Genomic DNA, 26,376 nt, shown 5'->3' with positions numbered 1-26,376 from the left:
GACAGTGATGGAAGAATGGCTTTAGAAAAAGCCACACAATGAAAGATTCTTTAAATACCTCAAAAGTGATCGTGGGTGAGGGAGCACATTTTTGGAACTGGAAGCATCGAACTAGATTTTATTCTAATTTATTTTAGTTTGGTGTTTTGGTCTTGTCTTCATAAAGCCAATAAAATGTATCGGAAATGGGAACAGGAGCAGAAGGGTGATGAATGATGGCAATTAGGACTTTCCCTCCAATAAACTAAGAAGAGGCAACTCCTGAGCAGGGAGGAAACCCTGCAGGGATTAATGCTGCTTCAGGGCAGCGTTTGGAGGGCTCCTGGGAGACACAGATACTCAGGGAAACCAGAGCCAAGTAAATCTCACGTATTTCTAGAAGCAGACTGGTGAAGAAGCATAAAATTGCTAGCCTTTCCCTTTTAACTCAGGAACAACTGAATAATTTAAAGGTAGGTAAGGCCCAGGGATGGAATTACCAAATGCCTAGCTAGATAGAAGTTCAGAAAATAAACCAATCTGATTTCAGGAAAAGTTACCTCTTGATTAAAATCCTTGCAGAGGTTTTGGCTCTTTACATGTACAGAGAAGTCCGGAGAATAAGCATTTGTGGGGAACATGATCATATTCTGCAAATGTTAGGTGTTAACTAACATCACAGAGAGGAGACTGGTTAGGACGTAGAAAGAGCAGATAAAACAAGTCCTCCTTGCTCTGAGACTGGAACACTCTCATGGAGCAGACATCCATGTAGACACAAAGGTTCTCACAAGCTTGGCCGTCCAGTGATGGCTTTACAGTGTACGCATGAGCAAGAGAATCTCATTCTCAGATCCAACTACAAAGAGATGACATCACAGAGAAGGTGTATACATGAAGAAATCCTTGAAACAGTTTGCTTCGCAGACACAGATGGTGGGATAGGGTAGGTCCTGCCGATACAGGAGGAGCCTCTGAGAAGGTCCAGAGCCCAGAGTAGGAAATGAGACTGAGGACTCCCTTGTAGATCTTGGTGAGAGCGTATGTTTGGTAAGGCACAATGGGAAAGGTAAGGTATTCTAGAAAAAGGCAGGTTATTAGGGCATGGGCTCTGAGACAGACCAGTTTGGAAGTCCAGCTCCATCACTGTAAACATCTTTTTAAACCTCTTCATGCGTTGGTCTCCTCCTCTTACAAATGGGATTTTAACAGAACCTAGCTTAAGGATTGTTCTAAGAGTTAAGTGAGATAATATGTGAAAAATAAGAACTCCAGCATAGCTATGGCTGTGAATGAACTGTAGTCAGTGGGAGGATGAGAACACACACTTTCCTAGCTTCCTCAAGGTCATCTCTGGCTGACTTCTACAGCCTTTTCAAAACTTTTATGCTCTCCAAAGACCACAGCCCCATCTGACCCTCTCTCTGAGACATGGTGGAAAGGCCCCCTTCACCCTCAGTTTCCCTTTCTTCCACTCAGAACACAGTGCATTTCTTCTCTGCTGATCCCCCCCGCCCCCCCCCCCATGGTAGAGGACACAGTGCTCCCACTCCTTTCCAAAGCTAGGCTCTCCCTTGAACCAGTGATTCAATGGTTGCTTCAAGGCTCTGGCGGGATGACGTTTCATTAGCAAGCCCCTCCTGCTCTCCTCACCATAGTAACACCTCCATGGGCTCCCCGTCATGCTCTGTTTTTCTCTGGCTTTGCATCTTTGCCTCGATGAACACCTGACTTCTCTCCTTCCTGCAAGAGCTAAACTCTCTGTGTTTTGTCCCCTCACTGTTGAAACAGCCGTCTGAGGCTCACCAGAGATGAATCTAACCAGTTTTTATTTCTTATTCTATTCTAGCTTCTTGTGATTCTAAGTTCATCTTCAGTGACAGGTTGTTTCTCTCTGTTTTGGTTATTCCTTCTTGGCCTCTTCTTTCCTCAGTCTGTTCCTGTATGCATCTCTGAGGATTCTAGATTGAGTGCATCCCATCTCTTAAGCTGTCCTTTGAAAGACTCATCTCATTGCCTTTTATTTATTTTTTTAAGATTTTATTTATTCATGAGAGACACAGACAGAGAGGGGCAGAGACATAGGCAGAGGGAGGAGAAGCAAGCTTCATGCAAGGAGCCCAATGTGGGACTCGATCCTGGGACTCCGGGGTCACGCCCTGAGCTGAAGACAGACGCTCAACCACTGAGCCACCCAGGCGTCCCATGTCATTGCCTTTTAATTTCATATATTCATCCACTCAAAAAATATTTGACTGCCACTGAACCATCATTTATATCTAAAACTATCTATTTTTCCATTTCTACTCCCATCTGCATTTTGTCCTGTCCTTCCTCTGGATAAATGACATCTTAATCACTCCACCTGAATGACAATCTTAGAAGCCATTTTCAGCCTCCTCACCTAGACATTTGCTCAGCCACTGAGTTGGTACAGGGGTGTACACTGGGTTCTTTTACATAAGCTAACTTTTCTCTCAAGAAACTAAAAGCTAGCTTACTTCTCAGGGGCAGAGCTAATTTTATTTCTCTTTGCATTTTCCCCAAATGACTTATTAGCATCTCTGGGACTAAGTGGAACTCCATAAATATCGTTGAATTATATTGAGTTGAAATCACTCATGAAGTGATGGACAGTTATAAGGATCTTAGAAGACATTATCTGTTAATTCTCTGGCAAAAATGCAAATGTACTCAGTTATCAATTAATAGTTACAGTTAAGATGCTAAAACTCCATAGAAAAGATACCCAAAAAATTATGTAATGGGCCTAAAAACATTAATTGTGAAGGTGGAAGTAGAACTGTTCAGAGAGAAGATGGTCCTTTGTTTCGCAAAAGGCCTTGCATGTGAAAGGTGAAACCCCCAAGGATAAATAGCCTTGTGTGAGAAAAGCATCAAGAATTGAAGGCTGAAAGCCAGAGGGAAGAGAAGAGAGGAAGAGAAAGAGGAGCCCAAGGGAAGTGGGGTGATGGGGTGATGTGGGGGGGCACCACAAAGACAGCCAGGAAGTGGTTAAAGATGGCCTAGTGAGAATTAAACACAGTGGGGGGCAGCCGGGGGGGGGGGAGGGGAGGGGAGGCGGGGGTGGTGGTGGGTGCTCAGCAGTTTAGCACCACCTTCCCAGGGCGTGATCCTGGAGACCCGGAATCGAGTCCCACATCAGGCTCCCTGCATGGAGCCTGCGTCTCCCTCTGCCTGTGTCTCTGCCTCTCTCTCTCTCTCTCTCTGTGTGTGTGTATCTCTCATGAATAAATAAATAAAATCTTAAAAAAAAAATAAACACAGTGGGGTCCAATTTTTGTTTCCCACTATTGGCTGTGCTGTGCTGTAATTTCATGTAACTCCCATCATCTCCTCTACATTTTAGAACCTCAGTTAAAGTCTGCCTTGTGGTGCTCCACGTCACCTGTGAAGGGCCACTCAAGTCCCTCTGGGAGAAGCTGCTGCAAGGAACGAAGTCATGCTGACCTCCAGCTGATGCACCTTCGGGCCCCTCCGCAATGTTCGCATCTCCCCCAGCCGCTCCAGCCAGGGACTGAGCTCAGTGGAGAGCTCTAGCTGGGCCGTTTCTGCCCAGTGCAGGACTCCTCTGATGGGCGATCTTCGCTCTAGATTTCCCACCTGCCTGCTCAGGACTTTCCTAGAGCTGTGCTGTTGTCTGAAGCTCTTCCTACCAATCCTTTTCCTTCCCTTTCTCTCTTCACAGGTGTCAGGCCTGCATCATGTTCTAGGGTTCCCCCTACCTACTCCTGTGAGAGCTCTCTCTCTCTCTCTCTCTCTCTCTCTCTCCCCCCTTTATCTTTCACAAGCATTTTCCTTAAGACATCTCTTGCATTTCTAATTCTGTCCTGGTGACTGAATCTCAGAGGAAATGAACTGACACAGTGGGATGTTTTTCTTGGGAGTAGGGTGTGAGGGTACAGGAATTGGAGCAGTTTCCACAGTGGGGTGACACAGTGTGGAAAAGGAGCTGTGCATACAGGAGGTGAGGGGCCAGAGTGGGAATTGAGAATTAACAGAAGCAGGAAGCTGAGTCCAGAAATAACTAGGATAAGAATCATCTAGAGATTTGGAGAGAGAAGCAGGGTGTTCCATTCCATTTTAATCTTAAAGGATACCTTACGCTTGCAGCTGGAGAACTTTCCAGGATATCCAGGCATCTTGCTGTGTGTGAGCAGGCTCAGAACAAGAAGCTCTTAACATGCTCTGAAAGTAAACCTGCAACCCAAGAGAAGCGGAGGGTGCTAAGAGAGCACAGAGCCTTTACCTGTAGCACCTACCACTGGGCTTGGCAAAGAGGAAGCTGGAAGGCCAGCTCCAAGTGAGTGCACTTTTCCTTTTCCAGATGAATTGCATTAGATACTCAGTGAACTTGTGAGTGATGTCACCAAAATACAGTTAGCAACCATTAAGAAATTTGGAAGAAGGAAAAAGTTATGAATTAGGCATGGATTTCAAATGACACCGGGATGTTCACTCACTCACTTTGTTCACTCACAGTACTAGCACAGTATTGTCATTTTACATGACTTTTAATATAATTGCTTAATTCTGCAAGATGGTCTGTAGCTCTCTGCCTTATGGCCACCTCTGTCTCACTTACCTTTCACTGTCCAAACACCCTGAGACTCAGTCCAAGAAGGGAGGTGATGAGAGCTGATATTATTGGCTACGCTAAGTGCTTCCCATGCACTTTATCAAACGATGTTTACCTAATTAAGAGGGTCCACTAAAGAGATTTTCTTGAGCAAAGAAAGACTGCTCCATGTTCTGGTGTACATTTTAAACACCTCTCAGACACCTTATTACCCCCAAAGTGTCAGGTGACTCTACCAACTAATGACCAGTTATTTGACGAGATGTTCAACAAGATTCTAGACTGTATTGTAAAGGCAGTTTCGATAGCCTGTTGTATAATAAGTAATTGAAGAACCACCAGTGTTTAACTGAGGGTGTCTGGCCCTGCATGACCATTGGACACATACGAATCACTACGTAAAGGGGCAGCTCCTGTAAAAATTCACTATTCATAATCTTAGTTCTGAACTGCCTTTCTGGATGTGTTCTTCCTACTGTTTCTCTTCTACTCCTGACCCTCTGAGCTAATAAATTTACTGTTTGATGTCCTTCTTCTGTTCCCTGTTCTACTTTGGACTTGATGTTGCTCTTGTCAGCAAAGACACAGGACTGCCTTCGGCCATTTCAGGCGTCCTCCTAAGGTAAACTGGAAGCCCTTTCAACAGGGCTCCACTCCCGGGGGCGGAGCACCTAGCAGGTTTGGTGGTGGAACTGGATACTGGGAAGGCATGAGCTGACACGGTTTGACCCTCAAATACTTGGGAGAAGCATTCTTTTTTTCTTATTCTCTAAGGCCCTAAGAGATAGAATGAGGAATAGTGGGACATTAAAGGGACAGAATATAGCTTAAAACAAAAATCAAAGGTATTAGCAGTCAGAGCAGCCACAGCTGTCATTTCTCATCACTGAAAGGTGTTCAAGCAAAAGCTAGCTGGCCATCAAGTGGAACCACTCGCAAGAGGAGTCATGCATCGGATGGATCATTTTACTAGAGGTCTACAGCTTCCTTCAGCGCCGAGCCTCTCGGAGTCAAAAGTGTCATGGTTCTTTAAGTTGAAAAAGAAAAGTCGGATGTTTGTCTCCAAGGAACAATTTGGAGTGCGAATCAATGGAAGGCCATTTGCATATGGCTACTGCCAAGAAGGAACTTACAGGTTGAGATGAGAGGCCGGAGAGTTTGAATCTGTGTTGGGGTTAAGGACCCAGTAAACTGTTTTTCTGTTAACTGTGTAACTCTCAGAAGGGATCCAGTAAACCGTGTTTTTCTGTGTCGAATGGATCAGCTTAGACCTGAGGAATGTCAGCAATTTTCATCTTCCCACACGGCTAGTCTATAGTAATTAGTTTTACTGCTTTTTTCACAAGCTATTACTTTAATTATTTTAATTAGATTGTTCATGCACTCAAGTTGTTTACAAGCACTTTCCTTTTTATAGCACATCAATAAACAGTAGAAGGGAAACTACCAGCTTGGAGGAAGCCAAGTTTTTATCAGGTAGGCCATGGGCAAGAGCATAGAAGAGCTTCTTCTACTGTAAACTGGGGGCTGCCCAGCAAGCTGGGACCTCCTTAGAAAGGACAAGAGTCCCTTCTACTGGGTGGATCCAAGTCACGTGGGTATCCTCTGTGGTCCTTGCCCCTTCAGTCAGAGCAACAGAGAGCAAATAACCTGTTTTCTGTTTGTTCCTCTGACAACCACCACCACAGAGTAAAAATTAAAGGTAGGCTTTTATTAAAATTCCACGTATGTGGCATCTCTCGGGTATTTGACGTCTGATTCCACCTCTTACTGGTGTGTGACCTTGAAGAAGTAACTTCTCAAATTCTCAGTTTGCCTATCTGTCAAATGAAGGCAAAAGCACCAAACCGGTGGAATCCTTTTGATTATTAAAGGAGTTTGCTGGGCAGCCCCGGTGGCCCAGCGCCTGATCCTGGAGACCCGGGATGGAGTCCCATGTCGGGCTCCCTGCGTGGGGCTTGCTTCTCCCTCTGCCTGTGCTCCCACTGTGCCAGCACAGAACGGTGGTTGGACCATCATCTCTTCCCTCTTGCCTTCTTCTTCCCCTTCCCTTTTCTGCTCTTCCCATCTCAGCATGACAAAATTGGGACTCTGGCCTAGACTTCAGGGCTCGTTACTTCCTTACTGTTCTTAAGCCTGTACTTTACATAAGTATGAAAGAGAGAAAGTGAAATAACAATTTCCAAGGAATTATCACTCTTTGAATAGTCTTATTGGGACATCTGAAGGACCTCAAGTTCCTTTTCTCTGGGGTGGTTGGCTCACGCTCTCAAAAGTCATGCGCAGGAGCCCTTTGGAACGTGTGTCCCTTGGCAGATTCTTCCCTCCCCCTGGGGGAGGCCAGCGGCCCTGGGGGCGGGGAGGGTGCGCTGCAGGTGCAGGAGGCTCCCCACGCTCCACCCCGCCTCCGCCTCCAGGGACTGGCCCTCCCGGGGAGGAGACCGGGACTGGGACAGAAGACCCTGTGCGTCATTAATTTTTTTTTTTAAGTACCTAAAACCTACTTTGAGCTTTTCTTTACCAAAGCCCAGCACTAGAAAGCCCTGCTGCCATGCTCTCAGGGCCGTCTCTCATTTGCTCAGGTGTAAACTTGGAAAAGAAACCAGGAGTCGCCAAAGCAGCCCCGCCTTCGATAACCCGTCAAAGCAGGGAATTGGGGCTCTTTGCAGCAGATCCCAGGAACCCCATTTCCCTCCTATATGATGGGGCTGCCAAATTGCAACCAGTGAAGCGTAATCTTAAAAGGTGATTTTCTTTTTTTTTTTATATTTTTTAATTTTTATTTATTTATGATAGTCACAGAGAGAGAAAGAGAGGCAGAGACACAGGCAGAGGGAGAAGCAGGCTCCATGCAGAGAGAGAAAGAGAGGCAGAGACACAGGCAGAGGGAGAAGCAGGCTCCATGCACCAGGAGCCCGACGTGGGAATTGATCCTGGGTCTCCAGGATCTGGCCCTGGGCAAAGGCAGGCGCCAAACCACTGCGCCACCCAGGGATCCCCTTAAAAGGTAATTTTCATTAAAACTTTAATAGAAACAGAAAATTTTTCTCCAGTTCTTCTATGAGTAGGATCTAGAACAGAGAAAGAAAAGATTTGGTGTATGTTGAATTGAAATGTTGTACTTGACTCCGTGTGTTGTATTTTTGTTCCAATTATATAGAGCTGTGTGTTAATTTTCATCTAATTTAAAGAACCAGAGGAGGAACTGGCCCCTTAGGTTTTCAAAAGGAATCTTTTGGCACCATCTTGTGACTATTTATGGTACAATTTAACCAAAACCAAAAGCGGTCTTCTGGAACTCTCTTGTGGCGCCTCATGGAACTGAGAAAAAAGTGACAGCTACGAATAATGCTTCTTGTCTCAGATATCATGAAGATTTTCGTTCCTTCTGCTGTTATAAATATTAGCGACTCGCTGAAGAGTCACAGTACGGCCACACTCATTATTCTCTTTGTGTAAATTTGAAACACAGCACAACAATAAAGTTTCATTTTAACCTCAAAGATGGAAAAAAGGGGAATCTCTCCAACATTTTAACATTTGTTAAGAACCACAAAAATTTATCAGTCCGGGGTGCCTGGGTGGCTCAGCCTGCTAAGCAGCTGCCTACACCTCAGATTGTTAACCCCCTAGGTCCCGGGATCCCTGGGTCCTGGGATCCTTCAGCTTGGGCTCTTCACTCAGCAGGGAGCCTGTTTCTCCTTCTCCCTCTGCTCCTCCCCCTTCATGCTCACTCACTCTCTCTCAAAGAAATAAATAAAATCTTAAAAAAAAAAAAAAAAAAGACCAAAGAAAATATAAACTGTCCTGGTGCTATACTCATGCAGCAGAACCACGAACATGGAAATGCCCGCCCATCCTGGTAAGCTTATTGTGCTTTCTAATCTCCTCAGGTGTGCCGATAGTTAATTTTCACAACAGCCCTAAGAGGTAGGACTCTATTATAATTGTCATCCCCCACTGAGAAAACTGAAGCACAGAAAGGCAATTGACTGCGAAAGGCCAATGACCAGCGAGTGCCAGAGCTGGGATGCATCCAGGCCATTCCCTCACAGCCCACATCCCTCACCCCTACCTCACAGTGCCTCTAGCTCTACTAGGACTCCCCAGTATGTGATTTCAGTGACTGTTAGTGTTCTGTGTTAATCTTCACTGTTATGATAGCCTTTGAGCAATGCCACCTAAGTGCTTATTAAATGGTGGTGGCAGTGTCAGTCCTGAGAAAAGTGTTTGAAAATACTCTGTGGACATGGACTTAAGTTGTGCGAAAAGTTGAGGTGCAATGCAAGACATCAGCAAAGTCTCATTTTAACCTCAAAAATGGAAATAAAGGAGATCCCACTGCATTTTCTACATTTGCTAAGAACCACAACATTCTAAGCTGGCCAGCCAAACAAGTGCATAATGTTTGTGCTGTTAATATAGGAGAGACTTTTCAGGATTGCCCAGCCTTGACACTATGGACATTTGGGGCCTGATAATTCTTTGTTGTTGAGGGCTCTCCTGTGCATTGTAGGATATTTAGCAGCATCCCTATGAATAGATGCCAGTTGTGACAATAGTCCATTGAAGGAAAGCAAGAGTTCAGGGTGATGATGGTTTCTTATTGGCCAAGTTGTGGTATTTTCTTATCAGCTGAGCTTGTTGCCAGGCAAGAAGAAACACTTCCTTCCTCCTGCTGGAGTAGTAAAGTAGTCTTCTTCTTGTTGGATATGTAAGTAAATCTCTTCCTGTTGGGGTCTGCAACTGACCATGAGTGATGAGGTGTGAGAACTCCTTGCAGCCTTTGGTCCATCTTAGGAGGTTTCCCTTATTCAGTTTCATTAGTTTTATTTAAGATGATTTCTGGGACACCTGGCTGGATCAGTCAGTTGGACATCTGCCTTTGGCTCAGGTCATGATCCTGGGTTCCTGAAATTGAGCCCCATGTCAGGCTTAATGATTTCTGTGTCAAGGTTTTTATATCCTCATCCAAGGCCTTGGATGAAAATGGGGCTTGACTTTGACAAATCCATTGCAACTCACTTCTCCACTTTGAGATAGAATGAAATGTCTAGATCCTAATACACTTGTGCCCCAAATATCTTCCCTTCCTTAAAAGTTTACTTTCCTCTTTAAGTATATGGAAAGGTTTTGTCTGTATTCCACCTGAGTTGTCTATCAAGAACTGTTTTTTAGTGTTTGTGCTTCTTCCTCTGCTCATGGCTGCTCCAGGCCTTGAATTCCTAGGCATGAGTTCTACCAGAAGGCTCTTCCACCTGCACCAGAGGAGGAGTGAGTGTGGGGCAGGCCACACTTCGGTTATTATACATTCCCTTTATTTTCTAGTAATAAATATTTGCAAGTGTTATATCCTCTGGTTAGATCGACCTGTTTATCATTAAATACTACCTATCTTTGTCACTTATTACAGTCTTTGTTTTAAGGTCTATTTTGTGTTGGGGCGCCTGGGTGGCTCAGTCTGTTAAGTGTCCGACTATGGATTTCTGCTCAAGTCATGATCTCAAGGTTGTGAGATGGAGCCCATCTCTGTGCTGGGTGTGGAGCCTACTTAAGATTTTCTTTCTCCCTCTGCCCCTCTCCCACTTCCTCTCTAAAATAAAAAGAGAGAGAGAGAGAAATTTAAGAGGAAGAATGATAAGTACCTTGTAGGCTAATTAATAGATTTTGGGGATCCCTGGGTGGCGCAGCGGTTTGGCGCCTGCCTTTGACCCAGGGCGCGATCCTGGAGACCCGGGATCGAATCCCATGTCGGGCTTCCGGTGCATGGAGCCTGCTTCTCCCTCTGCCTGTGTCTCTGCCCCCTCTCTCTCTCTGTGACTATCATAAAAAAAAAAAAAAATTAAACTAAATAGATTTTGAAGAAAGTCTCTGGGAATTGGTAGTGAACATATTGACCAAGTTTTATGACAATGTGGCTAATGGTTCTCTATGTTCTCTATGTTCTCTATGTTTTTGCCAATTATCAGGAAGAATTGAAGAACTGCAGGCTAAGTAGGAGGAAGTAGGTTCAAAGTCAGCTGTGTGAAACAGTGCTTGGAGCGTTGCTAACTCATCTCTGTTCAGGGACACCCTCACCAATCTGGCAGGCAACTTCAGGTCTGCCCCCACTAGAATAACTATAACAACTAGGATATTCATCCTGGATGGGTGGGAAGTTTTGGCCTTTTTTTTTTTTTTTTTTTTTTTGGAAGAATGGCAATAGCTGGATCATTTTATGGTTTAGTCCATCATCCCACCCTCAGATCCATTCAAACAAAAGCAAAATGTCTCAGGAGTTTCTGCAGTTACAGATATCATGGCTCTTTGGAGAGATTTCCCCGTGACAAACTTCCATGGGAAACCATAGATGAAGTTTAACTAATATTTGAACTCTTACTGCCTGGGATTAGATTTATGGTGCCGATGCAGATGACCCCTTGGAAATTGAGAAACTGACCCAAAGAATTCTACATAAATTCTTATGGTCAGTTCTCAGCGCTGGGAAACCTGCACTGGAACTGGATGAAGTCTTAAGAGATTTCTTTTTTAAGATTTATTTATTTATTTATTTATTTATTTATTTATTTATTTAACAGAGAGAGAGAGAGAGAGAGCACAAGCAGGCTAAGTGGCAGGCAAAGGGAGAGGGAGAAACAGACTCTGTGCTGAGCAGGGAGCCCGACTGCAGAACCCTAGGATCATGACCCAAGGCCAATGCTTTACTCACTGAACTGCCCAGGTGCCCCAAGAGATGTTATTTTGTTAATGTAGCAGCAAGTGTCCCAGACTGAGGTAGACTCTTAAAAAAAGAGTTTCTGCTTTGTGGGCCACCCAGGTGACCCACACTTGGACTTTTTTTCTTTTCTGAATAAAAGACCTGGCTGTAATTAGGGGATGATTGAAGAAAAAGTGAAATTATCAACACTGAAAGCAGATGGATGCAGTGATTTTGAGGCAATGGAGAGCAGACAACAGTAACACCTGGAATGGGAGCATGTCAGGCCCCAAGGGGGAATGAGAGCGAGAGCGAGAGCGAGAGCGAGAGCGAGAGAGAGAGAGAGAGAGAGAGAGCTCTAAATGGTCTTTGTTTTTCAGAATCACCTCTGGAAACTTCCTCATGAAGGAAAACCCTGGTGAGATTCTCCCAATCTGTGGAAGGGCCTTCTATTTAATTGACTGGTCAATCTGTCATCACTTACTGTGATTTAACCACTTGTTATCCTACTCTTATTGAGGAGTTACTCAGAAAAATCAGGGAGTGGTCCCAGCTCCTGCATCTCCTATAAAGGTAATACCTGTTAACTTCCAGATGTCTACTCCACCCCTATTCTTATAACTATCACTAAGTCATTTCTTCTGATAGACCAATGCTCCCCAACTGGTGGTGTAAACAAATAGGATGGACTGCCCCCAGGCAGTCCTTCTAAAAAGAAGGACTAAACTCAATTGTTTAAACGTAAGTGGGAATTTCAAGGTTTACCAGCTGGCCAAGAGATAAAGTTGGAGACACTGTCAACGTTCCCTTTTAGTAAAGGATCCCTTTAGATCCTACTTAGGAAGCCTCACAATTATCTCACAATTATAAACAATATTTTCATTTCATGGGCATGGTATTCATATGCCCTCAGGAGTATACTTACATCATGGAATTGGGGCATTAAGCTCCCTTCCCCCCGAAAACACAGTCATCTGCGACTTAACCTTGGTCATAAGAAATCTTCAGGTGTTTAAGGAAGCAACACCAGTAAATCATGTAGCCCTCAGAACTTCAGAGATCTCTCCCAAAAGAGGCCACCCTTTGTTCTCAGAAGGATTCTGAGAGATATTTATGTGCATACTGTATATAGTTATCCCTAAATCAGGACTCATCCAATTAGAAAAAGTGTATAAAAAATTAGTCCCTGACTATAGCTGAAGTGATCAATGCTACTGCCTCAACTCAGTGGGCAGTGTTGCGATGGATGAGAGAATTGCCCTAAACTTCCCCCTGGATGGCCAAGTAGAACCTGTGTAATCAAGATCAATATAGAAATACAAGGAGAAAATCCCCTGACTTTCTAAGGTAGAACCTGATGGTATACGGGATTTATTCAGCGGCTTGGATCTGGAACCCTGGGAGGCATAGTTGAGGCCAATTCTGCAGGGTAACCCCAGCCTACGATTGGAGTCCTAGCAATGATAAACTGATCAGATATTGCATTACACAAATTGAGCAGATTTTGGTCTTTCGTTTGGTCAGATTCATCAGAGAAGCCAACAGAGTGGTAGACCCATGGGAGAAGTTTCCAGAACCTAAGTCAGTGTAGATAGACATGCTTATCATCTAGTATGATAAGGTTTACTTTCAGAACAAAGAGCAGGCAGGCAGGGTTGCTTTCCATTATGAAATATTTGGGTTGTCTAAGCTCAAGGTTCCTTTCCTGTGCCAGAATCCAATGTATGTGTAGGTGTCAGCTGACTCTTCCTGCATCACCCCATGGTGCAGGGGCAGCTGGGGCACAAGTGGTCATACTTTGGTGTTTACTTTGTGAGTAATGAAGTCCTCTTTGCCTTTAATCCAGAAGTCTCAGCTCTCTTGCCAGGATCCACCAAATTGTAGCAGGCTAACTTCTGAGCTTGCAAATAGGGTAAAAATCTCAGACTCTTCACAGTTTTTGACATCAATCCATTGTATTTATAAACGGGTTAAAGTTTTCCATCAAGTAAACTTAGGATAATCCTGTTCCTCCCCACCCATAAAAGAAAAACTAATGAGGGACTAAGGTGATGTTTGGTGTCCTTCACAGCTTCCTCCCCACCTGCAGGCTTGCACAGCTCTTTAAATAGCCCTCCCCCAAGGATAAATGACTTCAGTGGATCTCTCCAGGCTCTGCCTCTTGCTCTCTCTTATACCATCTATCTTACCCCTGTAGCTTGTTTTTAATCTCTGTCCATCTTAGTTTTAGTGGCCACTGCTGGTTAGATATCTGGTATCCATTCTCTATCATTCCCTCTACCCCCAGTATGAGTTCCTGTGGGAACCCAGCCCCATTCAGACATTCACTCATTTCACAGCAGCCAGGGGAAGTTAACGCCATCCCCATCTTCAGGGGTGGAACTGATTGTTCTGTGAGCAACCCACTCCTTCTCTTTGCCAAAAAATGGATTCTGGCCAACGAGATGTTAGAGGAAATCTAAGGAGGAACTTCTCAGAGAAATTACCTTTCTGTCATAAGAGAAGGCCACAGAAAGAAACACATCCAATTTCTAGTTGTTATGTTCGGAGCTTCTGCAGCCATTTGATCCCAGCCTGAAAATGAAGCCACCATTCAGGATGGCAGGACAGAGATGATGATAACGTTATAATGCTCAGTCAAATAGAGAGAGAGCCCACTCTCTCTCTCTCTCTCTCTCTCTCTCTCTCTCTGGGAGATATTTCCCAAATATTTAAGTCTGTTTGAGTATGGGATTTCTATCACTTTTGACCCTACACGGACCTAAGTCCTGGGCACTCTTCTAAGTACCTTAAATTAATTCATGTAGTTAAGTCTTATAACAAACCCATGGGTTTATTATTTCCTTCATTTGGAAGGTAAGGAAACTAAGATACAGAGAGCTTAAATATCCTGCTCAGGACACAAAGCTACTTAAGTGACAAAGCTAGGATTCAAAACTAGGTCTGGCTCAGAATCAACAGATATAACCACTACTCTATCACTTCTCACTATGCTGTTACTTGCAGCCTGGAAAGCCTTTCAACAGATACTGACTACACCCTGCTTTTCAAGGCTACCTCAACTGACACTTGACTTTGGAATCCCAAGCTCTTTAGCCTCCAGGCCCACAGCTGTAAGCCAGCTTCACCTTCCCACGTCCACCTGCAGGGCCTGCTGCTCGCCCAGGAGAGGAGATGCAATATTAACATCAAACTTCGTTTCCTATTTGAACAATTAGGAAGGTAGTCAAAAGTTAATATATGAGCTCTTTTCTAACATTGTGTTTATTTTAAGCACCTTGTTGAAAACAACCTGTTCAAAGGGTGTCTGCTGTATGGATCAAATAATGCCTTTTAGGAGAGACACTTTGCTCTTATGATCTGGCTAGCAGTAACTGGAAGCTCTTATATTTGCCCTTCCCCATTGAGGAAATAGACAAGCAGCTCCTCAAGCCTGTCTCAGGGATAAACACACACACACACACACACACACACACACACACACACACACAGATACACAGAGCATAGTTACTCTCCATATATGACATGGGGTAGGTAGGGATATGATTACGAGACAGTAATCAATCACCCTTGCTTCACTTTGTCCCAAGAAGTGCCGTCCCCTCTCCTCATTGACAGTTCTTGGCCGTGATCAAGGGGAAATACGGACTTTACACTGGACACTTCTGTAGCCCATTGTCCCTGCCAGCCTCCCTCTCTCCATTACTGCTATTGATAACCTGTCAGAAAAATTACTAGAGTTATTTTTTAAAATCACCAAAGAAACTAGGGCAGAGGTGAAAGGCATTCTAAGTCTGGGGCAAAGGTTATCAGTGGGTGGTTCTATTTGATCAAGTCAGGAGTGTACTATTACTCAATATTTTTACAATAGAAATATTGAGTAACTCATTTTCAAAATTTTCTGAACACATGATTTGTGACTTTGAATAACATGGAGATAAGAAGACTTCACATTTGAGGGGTTCTAAAATGTTATAGGATCTCCTTAGATCTACACATAGATCTTTTTCTCCTAAAAGCTTTTGTATTATAAACATCTGAAGCCTCCTTTAAAAAAAAAGACCTTAAATGAAGCAGATGGTTCAAACTGATCTGAATTTGGAACTCAAAAAACTGGGGAGTCTCTATTATAACTCACACTGGGCTTTGAAGATAAAGGTCAGAGCCTTGAGGGGTCTCCTGTTCACATGGATAATTAAAGAAGACACTGCTCAGAGAGGGTTGGGATTTTTCTTTGTGTGCACTATAGGAAATTATTTTACATTTTAAAAATCCAAGTATTCTTGGGGTACCTGGGTGGCTCAATTTGTGAAGCATCCATATCTTGATTTCTGCGCAGGTCATGATCTTTGGGTCATGATCTCTGGGTCATGAGATCAAGCCCTGCATGAGCATCCTTGCTCAGGAGGGAGTTTGCTTGAGATCCTCTCTCTCTACCCCTCCACTGCTCACACATGCATGCACATGCTCTCTCTCTCTTTCTAATGAAAAATAAATCTTTAAAAAGAAATTTTTAAAAAATCCAAGTATTATTTTCTCTATAGCTGAGAGAGAGAGAGAGAGAGAAATGATAATAGGTTTCAGAAAAAAAGGTGGAGGGATAACAGCAATGAAGGGCTCTGCATTCTATTAGAATGCTTTGCTGTCTGAGAGGCTGCCCAGTTTCTTAACAGAGTAATTTGATATCAAGGAGATGGCCAGGGGGATGTGTTTATCTTTTGGAATAAAGTACTAATCCTTATTTTAGATATTTCATCTACATAATTAATAATTAAATAATATTTAATTATTTAATTAACACTTAAATGCTTATTTAATTTTTCTTTTAATATTATTTTTAGTATGGTATACATAATATGATATAATATTTTTTCTGATTTTAAAAGCAAAGTATGTTTAACGTAAAGAATAAAGAAAAAACTTCTCCATATACATTCAAACAATAAATATTTTTGAGATCCTACTACATGTGGACACTAGGAATGCAGTACCAAACAGAAACAGACTTACTCTGTGCTCTTGTGGACTTTAGAACTGAAAGGAAAGCACAAGAAGAAAAGTCATTCATTTATTCATTCAAAAAATATGTATTGAGCATCTCTTTTTATTTTAATTTTTTTTAATTTTTTTTTAATTTATTTATGATAGTCACAGAGAGAGAGAGAGAGAGAGAGAGAGAGGCGCAGAGACACAGGCAGAGAGAGAAGCAGACTCCATGCACCGGGAGCCCGATGTGGGATTCGATCCCGGGTCTCCAGGATCGTGCCCTGGGACAAAGGCAGGCACCAAACCGCTGCGCCACCCAGGTATCCCTATTTTAATTTTTTTAAAAGATTTTATTTATTTATTCATGAGAGACATAGAGAGAGAGGCAGAGACACAGGCAGAGGGAGAAGCAGGCTCCATGCAAGGAGCCGGACGTGGGACTCGATCCCCGGACTCCAGGATCACACCCTGAGCCAGAGGCAGTCGCTCAACCACTGAGCCACCCAGGCGTCCTGAGCATCTCTTTTTATAGCCAAGTGAAAATTGCCTGTTATAGTGGTATTTACACTTTGTTGGTATATTTGGATAAGTAGTCAGACAAAATGTGAGAAGATAAGAGACAGACAGACAGATACAGAACTTCATATTAAACACTTCCTGAATGAGTGCACTGCTGAGTTAGTATAAATTGTGCCATAAACACAAAGTGAAAATACACTCATATCAATTTTATTTTTTCCAAGTAATTAGTTAAGCACTGAATAAGCCAGAAACCTCATAGCTTCTCCTGGAAGATTCTTTTTCGGAGCAGTCGCAGAAGCCAGGTGTTTCCAAGATCTTAAAGGATAGATCAGTCTGATTTCCACTTAAAGCTCCAGACAGTTGTCTCGTGTTAACCTCCAACATGGAAGTCTGCATCATCTCACAGGTCATGCTTGCCTGTAGCTGACCTCATGCCTCGCTGACCCAGATCACCGTACAGTTTGCTCAGTTCTTTCAGAAAGTATGATCCCAGGTCCTCAGAGCCTCGGGCAGTTAGTGCTCCCCTCTCTGCACTCCAAGTGTTGGAAGATTTAGGGGACAACATTTTAGCTGATGTGGATAGCCTGGTGCATCAGCCACCCTAGAAGAATGGGGTCAGACTGAGCCCCAAACCCCTTGCCTTCCTCCAGGCCCACCTAGAATGATTGTCTCAATCTACAGTGAAGAATACATTTATTCAAACTGATACATGCGCACACGCGCACACACACACATGCTTATAGATGAATTTTAAACAAAAGCTTCACAGAACTTGCCCTTATTACACGTGATTCATACTGACATATTCCTTTTCTATTCTGTCATTTTATTTAAAAAACACTTGTTCTGGGATCCCTGGGTGGCACAGCGGTTTAGCGCCTGCCTTTGGCCCAGGGCGCGATTCCTGGAGACCCAGGATCGAATCCCAAGTCGGGCTCCCGGTGCATGGAGCCTGCTTCTCCCTCTGCCTATGTCTCTGCCTCTCTCTCTCTCTCTCTGTGTGTGACTATCATAAATAAATAAAAATTAAAAAAAAACAAAACAAAACAAACAAAAAAAAAACACTGGTTCTGACCTATTAATGATCCAAGACTCACAGTTTGAAAAACACTATTCTAAACTTTGGTCAGCCTTTCTATTTGAACCCCCAAATCACAGAGGGTCTGATTAAGCCCTGACTTCCTCGGATGATAGAAATAAAGAGAAATCCTTTTTTCTTCCCCTACATTTCTTTCTTTTTAAGTAGGCTCCATGCCCAGTGTGGAACCCAATGCGGCACTTGAACTCATGACCTTGAGATCAAGACCTAAGCTGAGATCAAGACTCAGACACTTAACCAAATGGGCCACCCAGGTGTCCCAAGGTAAATTCTGTCAAGGGAGCTACCTTTAGAGACCCAGGGACCCTATACCCAGACTCAGAGAAAGTCACTCTCAGTGATTTAAAGTGATTGACTCTTCAGCAAGGTCCCAGCCCTTCTCCTGTACTAGTGATTTCAAGGTGCTAATACCCTCTCTTTTGGATACGGAGGCCTTCTTTTCGTGGATCACAAGTCATTTTCTGGCATAACTTTTGCTGAAGAGAAAAAATAACTTTAGATCTTTTCTGACTTTAACAACAATTAATAGGTATTACTCTAAAGAATTATATAATATTTTAAATCACATATTATATATCAAGCAGTTATTTTTGAAGCATAGTAACAGGAAGGGAAGAGGAGGAACACTTTTGTTTGTTGACCTGCGTTTTGGTTACATGGGTGTGTTCAGTTTATGAAAGTTCATTTTGTGTCACTGAATCCCCAAAGCAACTCTATGAATCTAAATGCCCAACAAGAACGGAATGGTAAATATATTATGGACTATTCACACAATGGAATACTACATAATAATGTGAGAGAGCAATTTATAATTACGTACAATGGATGAATTTCAGAATGTTGCATTTAGACAAGATGCCAGATACAAAATAGTACATTCTGTATGATTCATTGAGAAGAAGTACAAAGCGAATAAAGCTAATCTATGCCATTAGACATCAGGATGGTGAATACTTGGGACATAATAATAGGAAGGGAGCACAAGGGAGATGTCTGAAGTCAGTGAAATGTTCTATTTTACAATCAAGGTGCTGGTTACATGGGTGTGTTGAGTTTGTGAAAATTCAGTGTACCTTAAAAGTTGCAACAGCTCTGTGAGAATATAGTTATTACTATTTCCACCTGCAGATAGAGAGTCTGAGGTTCTGAGCCACTAATGACCTAGTCAAGGTTACACATTTATTAAGTGGTAGAGCCAGGATGTATGTGATCTAGCTGACCAACCACCAGGGCCTAGGTGCATAACCATTCTGAGGAGTTCCTGTTGCTCTACATCTTGGCTGCATTTGATGTTAGTTTTCTGGATTTGGGTCTTTCTAATAGGTATGCAGAAGTATCTCATTGTTTGAATTTGTAGTTCTCTAATGACATGTTGAGCATATTTTCATATTCTTATTTGCCAACCATATATCTTCTTTGGTGAGAGGTGTCTGTGCAGGTCTTTTGCACATTATTTTATTTAAAAAAATTTTAATTTAAATTCAATTTAGTTAAAATATAGTATACTATTAGTTTCAGGGGTAGAATTTAGTGGTTCATCAGTTGCATATAACACCCAGTGCTCATTCCATCAAGTGCCCTCCTTAATGCCCAGCACCCAGTTACCTCATCCTCTCCTGCGCTTCCCCTCCAGCAATCCTCTGTTTCTTATAGTTAAGAGTCTGTTATGGTTTCCCTCCCTCTCTGTTTTTATCTTATTTTACTTTTTCTTCCCTTCCCCTATGTTCATCTCTTTTGTTTCTTAAATTCCACATATGACTGAAATCATATAGTATTTGTCTTTCTCTGACTCACTTATTTTGCTTAACATAATACCCTCTAGTTCCATCCATATCATTGCAAGTGGCAAGATTTCATTCCTTTTTGATGGCTGAGTAGCATTCCATTATGTCTATATCTCTATCTGTATCTATCTATCTATCTATCTATCTATCTATCTATCTATGTACCTCACCTCTTCTTTATCCATTCACCTGTTGATGGACATCTGGGCTCTTTCTGTAATTTGGTGTTATGGACATTCTGCTATAAACCTTGCAGCGCAGGTACCCCTTCAAATCACTATGTTTGTCCTTTGGATGAATACCTAGTAGTGCAATTACTCATTCACAAGGTAGTTTTATTTTTAATTTTTTGAGGAATCTCCATACTGTTTTCCAGAGGAGTTGTACCACTTTTCATTCCCACCAACAGTGTAAAGAGGGTTTTCCTTTCTCTGCATCCTTACCAATGTCTGTTGTTTCCTGACTTGTGAATTTCAGCTCTTCTGAATGGTGTGAGGTGATATCTCATTGTGGTTTTGATTTGTATTTCCCTGATCTTTTGCCCATTTTTAAATTGGGCTATTCATTCTATTATTTTAGTGTCCTTTCTGTATTTTAGATAACAGTCTTCTATCAGATAAATCTTCTGCAAATATTTTCTCCCACTCTAAGCCTTGCTTTCTCATCCTCTTTGCAGTGTCCTTTGCAGAACAGAAGTTTTTAATCTAAGTGAAATCCAGCTTGTTAATTTTGTTTTTGATGGTTCAAACCTTTGGTCTTAAAATAGTCATTGCCAAATCCAAGGTCACCTAGATTTTCTCCTGTGCTATCTTCTAGCTGTTTTATACTTTTGTATTTTATATTCAAGTCTGTGCTCCATTTTCAGTTAATTTTTTGATGGGTCTGTGTGTAGGATGTGGATGCCAGTTTGCATGTGGATGTCCAGTCGTTCCAGCACTAGTTTTGAAAGACTATCTTATCTCCATTGTATTGCTATTGCTCATTTTCCAAGGATTGATCGACTATATTTATGTGGGTCTATTTCTGGGATCTCGATTTTGTTTAATTAACCTTTTTGTCTTTTTTTTTTCTCCCAGTACAACACTGTCTTGATTACTGTAACTTTATAGTAAGTCTTAAAGTTCAGTAATTTTGTTCTTCTCCTTTAATATTGTATTGAGTATTTTAGTTCTTTTGCTTCTTGAATATAAATTCAGAATCATTTGTTGATATCCACAAAATAACATGCAAGGAATTTCATTGGGATGTTGTTGAATCTATAGATGAAGTAGGGAAGAACTGACACCTTGACAATATTGAGTCTTCTTATCCATGAATATGGAATATCTCTCCATTTTTTTTGTACAAAAACCACGTATTATTCCCCCCCAACTCTCCATTTATTTTTTCTTTAATTTCTCTCATCAGAGTTTTTTAGTTTACATATGGATCATCTAAATATTATTTATGTTTAAATATAAATTAATATTATATTTATATCTAAATATTAAAATTTTGGCTCTAGTGTAAATGATATTATGCTTTTAATTTTAAATTCCATTTGTTTGTTGTTGGTATATGGAAAGCGACTGACTTTTGTATATTAAATTTGCATCCTATAGCCTTGCTCTAATTGTTTATTAGTTTCAGAATTTTTTAATTGATTCTTTCAGATTTTTTCTGCATGGACAATCATGTCATAAATGAACAAAGACAGTTTTATTTCTTCCTTTCCAAACTGTATACCTTTTATCTTCTTGCCTTATTGCATTAGCTAGGATTTTAAGTATGATGTTGAAAGGAGTGGTAACATGGGATATCCTTACCTTATGTCTTATCTTAGCAAGAAAGGTTTTAGTTTCTACTTGTAGTAGTTTTGTAGGTTAAAAAAAATCAAGTTGAGGAAGTTCTCTATTGCTAGAGTGTAAGAGTTTTTATCATGAATAGGTGTTGGATTTTGTCAAATGCTCTATTTCTATTGACATGATCCTGTGATTTTTTTTTTCTTCTTTAGTCTTTGATATGGTGGGTTATATTAACTGATTTTTTAATGTTGGATCAGCCTTGCATCCCTGGAATAAACCCCACTTATAGCAGTTGGTCATGCTGTATAATTCTTTGCTGAATTTAACTTGCTAATATTTTACTAAACTTTTATTATATTAGTCATTAGTTTTCCTTTTTTATACTGTCTTTATTTGGTTTGGGTATCAGTACAATACTGGCTCTCCAAAATGAATTAAACAATATTTGCTCTTTTATTTCTAGGTTCTTAAGGTGGTGATTTAAATCATTGATTTAAAACTTTTCCTTTTTTTCTAATGTATGCATTTGGTGCTATATATTTCCTTCTCAGCATTCTTTGAGCCATGTACCACAAATTTTGATATGCTGTATTTTCATTTTCATTCCCTTCAATCAATGTATTTTTTGTTTGTTTCTCTTGAGATTTCCTCTTTGACCTATGTCTTACCTAATGGTGTTATTTAGTTTTCAAGTGTTTGGAAATTTTCTTGTTGCCTTTACTGATTTCTAGTTTGACTTCATTGTTTTTGGAGAGACATTTTGTGTGATCTCAGTTCTTTTTGTTTAGGCTTGCTTTATAGCCCAGGATATAGTTTATCTTGGTATATATTTCACAGGTACTTGAAAAGAATATGTGCTCTACTATTGTTGAGTGGAATGTTCTATCAATGTGTCTTAGATCTTGTTGGTTGATGGTTGTGTTGAATCCTTTTGCAACCTTCCTAGTTTTCTAATTATTCTATCAATTGTTGAGAGAGGAGCCTTGAAGTCTCCAACTATAATTAGAAACTTGTCTATCTCTCTTTGCAGCTCTATCCATTTTTTTTTTTTTCACATTTTGGAGCTCTGACATTTGTACCTGTATTTCTTCAAATTTTTAAAATAATTTTTAAAGATTTTATTTATTTATTTGAGAGAGAGAGAAAGAGAGAGCATGAGCAGGGGGAGGGGCAGAAGGAGGAGCAGGCTCCCTGCTGAGCAGGAAGCCCAATACAATGTGGGGCTCCATCCTGAGACTCTAGGGATCACAACCTGAGCCAAAGGAAGATGCTTAATAGACTGAGCCACCCAGGTGCCCCCATGTGTGTGTTTCTTTTAATACACAGACTGAAGAGAGACTTAGTTAAAGTAAGAACATGAACTTGTCCCATGGAGTGACAAACTGATATGACTGTGCCAGCCATCTGAAAAGGACAAGCATTGAAAGTACAAAGGGCAAGTTCTAACTTCACTAAACAAATCATCAATAATGCTATTTTCTGACTGAACTCTCTGAAATGAATCTATTTCTTAGGATAGTAGTCTCCAAATTCTCCAGTGCTGTTTGTTATAATGATTATCTCGAGTGGAATCAGCCCCACAGTTCTTTTTTTTTTTTTTTTTTCTTTTTTTTAAAGGATTTTGTTTGTTTGTTTGTTTGTTTATTTATTTATTTAGAGACACAGAGAGGCAGAGACATACGCAGAGGGAGAAGCAGGCTCCTTGCAGGGAGCCCGATGTGGGAGTCAATCCTGGGACCCCGGGATCACGACCTGAGCCAAAGGCAGACACTCAACCACTGAGCCACCCAGGTATCCCAGCCCCAGGGTTCTTAAGGGCTCTTAAAAATGAGTTTTTAAATGTGAACTGATTACTTAATTCAGCTAGGCATTGCAATTTCCATTTTTCAAATAAAGGTGCTGATGTTCAGGACATTTAAATAATTAGCCAGTGGTTACTTCCAGGGTGGCTGAGTCCAAACCAGGAGACTGTTTCCTCTACATTCCAAGGAACATTTGGTTCCTTGCCATTCAGGAGACTGCATTTGCAAAGTTTTGGTGACTACACTAGGCTCCAGGGGGGAGAGGGAAAGAAGACAGGGGTTTTGCTTTCAAGCAGCTCATGATCTTAAATCCTCAAGTACAACCATTTAAACACTCGTTGAATTCTTGACTGCTCACACTATCTTGTCTTCACTTATTCACACCTTCAGAGGAGGTAACAGTGAAAAGATGGATATAGTCTTTTAGAAGTGTTGATGAGTGACTTAGTGTAATATAACATGAAGAAACAGTCTGCAACCTCCACTACATTAACAGGAAATGACAAGTTAAGTAGCCAATCCTTCAGGTCACCTGAAATATCATTTGAGGGACACCTGAGTGGCTCAGTGGCTGAGCGCCTGCCTTTAGCCCAGGGCACAGTCCTGGAGTCCTGGGATCGAGTCCTGCATCAGGCTTCCTGCATGGAGCCTGCTTCTCCCTCTGCCTATGTCTCTGCCTCTTTCTCTCTGTGTCTCTCTGTGTCTCTCATGAATAAATAAATAAAATATTTTAAAAAAAGAAATATCATTTGATTTTCAATATTAAATGTACTATAGGCTTTGGGGGAAAGATACATTGAGTTTTCAAAACCCTTTTAACCTTCTGTACTCAACAGCCGAGTTTAAGGAAGCACAGTTCTGCCAAGGCAGTGTCCTGCTGTGCAGGCTGTGGGAAATTGCTTGAATCACTGCTTACTTTATTTTTTCAACAGGTATTTTGCTTGGCATATGATCCCCCCTGTGGAAAACATCTGGTCCTACAGCCCCTTATATAATCCTTCCCCTCAGTGCAGATCCTGTCCCTGTCCTTTTATGCTTTGACTCTTGCAGCCCACAGTTTATTTAAATCTTTCCTTTTCTTTGAGGGTCAGAGCCAGAGCTACAGCTGCCATGAAGATCTCCTATCCCAATCCAGCTGTGGGGATTTCCTCACCCTTAGTACAGTATTTAGCTACTTGTACAACTCACTCAAAAACATAGGAAGAACTGGGTGCTTGGGTAGTTCAGATGGTTAAGCATCTGCCTTTGGCTGAGTTCATGATCCCAGGGTCCTGAGATTGAACCGTAAGTGGGTTCCTTACTCAGTGGGGAGTCTGCTTCTCCCTCCACCCCAGCCCGCCTCTGCTGCTCCCCCTGCTTGTGCTCTCTCTCTCTCTCAATCTCTAATAAATAAAAAATGATTAAAAGGCCAAAAGTTATATTATACCATAATTAAAAATTTTTTTTTGAGAAATAGGGTCTGCTAGAGGGAGCCGGCTGGCCAGCTTGCAAGTGGGCACCTTCACTTCACGTGCGACAAAAGAGCAACTTAAAATGAGTGATGTATCATCAGGGAAATGCAAATCAAAGCCACAATGAGATACCACTTTACGCCAGTGAGAATGGCTAAAATTAACAAGTCAGGAAACAACAGATGTTGGCAAGGATGTGGAGAAAGGGGAACGCTTGTACACTGTTGGTAAGAATGCAAAATGGTGCAGCCATTCTGGAAAACAGTGTGGAGGTTCAAAATAGAGCTACCCCATGACCTAGCAATTGCGTACTGGGTTTTTAACCCAAAGATACAGATGTAGTGAAACGATGGGACACCTGCACCCCAATATTCATAGCAGCAATGTCCACAATAGCTAAACTGTGGAAGGAGTTATGATGTCCTTCAACAGATGAGTGGATAAAGAAGAGGTGGTATATAGATACAATGGAATATTACTCAGCCATCAGAAAGGATGAATATCTACCATGTACTTTGATGTGTATGGAACTGGAGGGTATTATGCTGTGAGTGAAATAAGTCAATTGGAGAAAGACAATCATCATATGGTTTCATTTATATGTTGAATATAAGAAATAGTGCAAGGGACCACAGGGGAAGGAGGGGGAATGGAATGGGGAAAAATCAGAGAGGAAGACAAACAATGAGAGACTCTTGACTCTGGGAAACAAATGGAGGGTTGCTGGAGGGGAGAGGGCAGGGGGCAGGGAAATTGGGTGACAGGCCTTAAGGAGGGCACATGATAAGATGAGCATTGAGTGTTAAACTATATCTTGACAATTGAATTAAAATTAAAAAAAATTTTAAAAAGAACGAAAAAATTAAAGAAACAAAAACAAAAATAAGAAAGGGTGATGTTAAGAAGGGCAAGAAGAGTTTTGTTAAAAGTGTGCCCAGTGCTATACTTGGAAAAGGGAGGCAAGCACAAGACTGGGCCAAAGCTCCATGGTTTATTTGGGTGGAAGATAGGTCAGGCCCCTGCATGCCAACAAGAACAAAGTCATTCTGGGGAAAGGAGACACTGATGGAGTATTTGGAGAATCCTAAGAAGTACAACCTGGAACAAAAATTATCTTTGCTGGCATTAAGATGATAGGAGAAAGGGCAGCCTTGAGATAAGCCTTGAGAGCTTATCTCAAAAAAGCTACAAAGGAGTAATAGTTGGCCATTGCCTTATTTCTTACAAAACAAAAATGTCTCGTGACTTTTTTTGTGCATACCGTATTTAAAATTGACCTCATGCACTGGAACTCAGATCATGAATGGCTGATAGAAAACTACTCTTGGGCAGTCCTGATTTAAATAAGATTGGCTTGTGGTTAAATGAATAGTATCAGCTTTTTGAACTTTGATAGCAATTCTGGTTCAACCAATGCTGTCACCATTTTCCTCTTCTAAAAATATGATTGGAGTTGATGAGTAATGTTCAGCCTTTCACAGAGAGGGGAAATGCCATCTCAAAACTTATAGGAAATTGATTTTATATTTAGACTTATATAACTGGTTATGTTAATATATGTAAATACTGAGGCAATAACTTCACTGTGTCGTAGGACAGTAAGACGTGGCTGTGTTTCAAGTTGTGTTTATTAACCTGTTAAAGGCAAGGGCTAAAGATAATCTGGCAATGT

General features: G+C 41.6%; 1 long non-coding RNA gene and 1 pseudogene across 2 annotated transcripts in view; both read left to right on the top strand.

Annotated features, from left to right (window-relative positions):
- Positions 1–7,448, top strand: part of LOC119872265 — a 32,591-nt gene extending 25,143 nt beyond the window's left edge. For both annotated transcript variants that reach the window (XR_005361203.1, XR_005361204.1), the window contains exons 2-4: positions 3,350–3,484; positions 4,114–4,303; positions 5,473–7,448. This is a non-coding gene — a long non-coding RNA (uncharacterized LOC119872265). The remainder of the gene's footprint in view (positions 1–3,349; positions 3,485–4,113; positions 4,304–5,472) is intronic.
- A 16,915-nt stretch (positions 7,449–24,363) lies between these two features.
- Positions 24,364–25,903, top strand: LOC100688631 (annotated as a pseudogene).
- The last annotated feature ends 473 nt before the right edge of the window (positions 25,904–26,376 follow it).

This window comes from Canis lupus, chromosome 6 (assembly GCF_011100685.1).
Source record: "Canis lupus familiaris isolate Mischka breed German Shepherd chromosome 6, alternate assembly UU_Cfam_GSD_1.0, whole genome shotgun sequence".
Lineage (NCBI taxonomy): Eukaryota > Metazoa > Chordata > Mammalia > Carnivora > Canidae > Canis > Canis lupus.
This window is presented reverse-complemented; position numbering and strand designations above follow the sequence as displayed.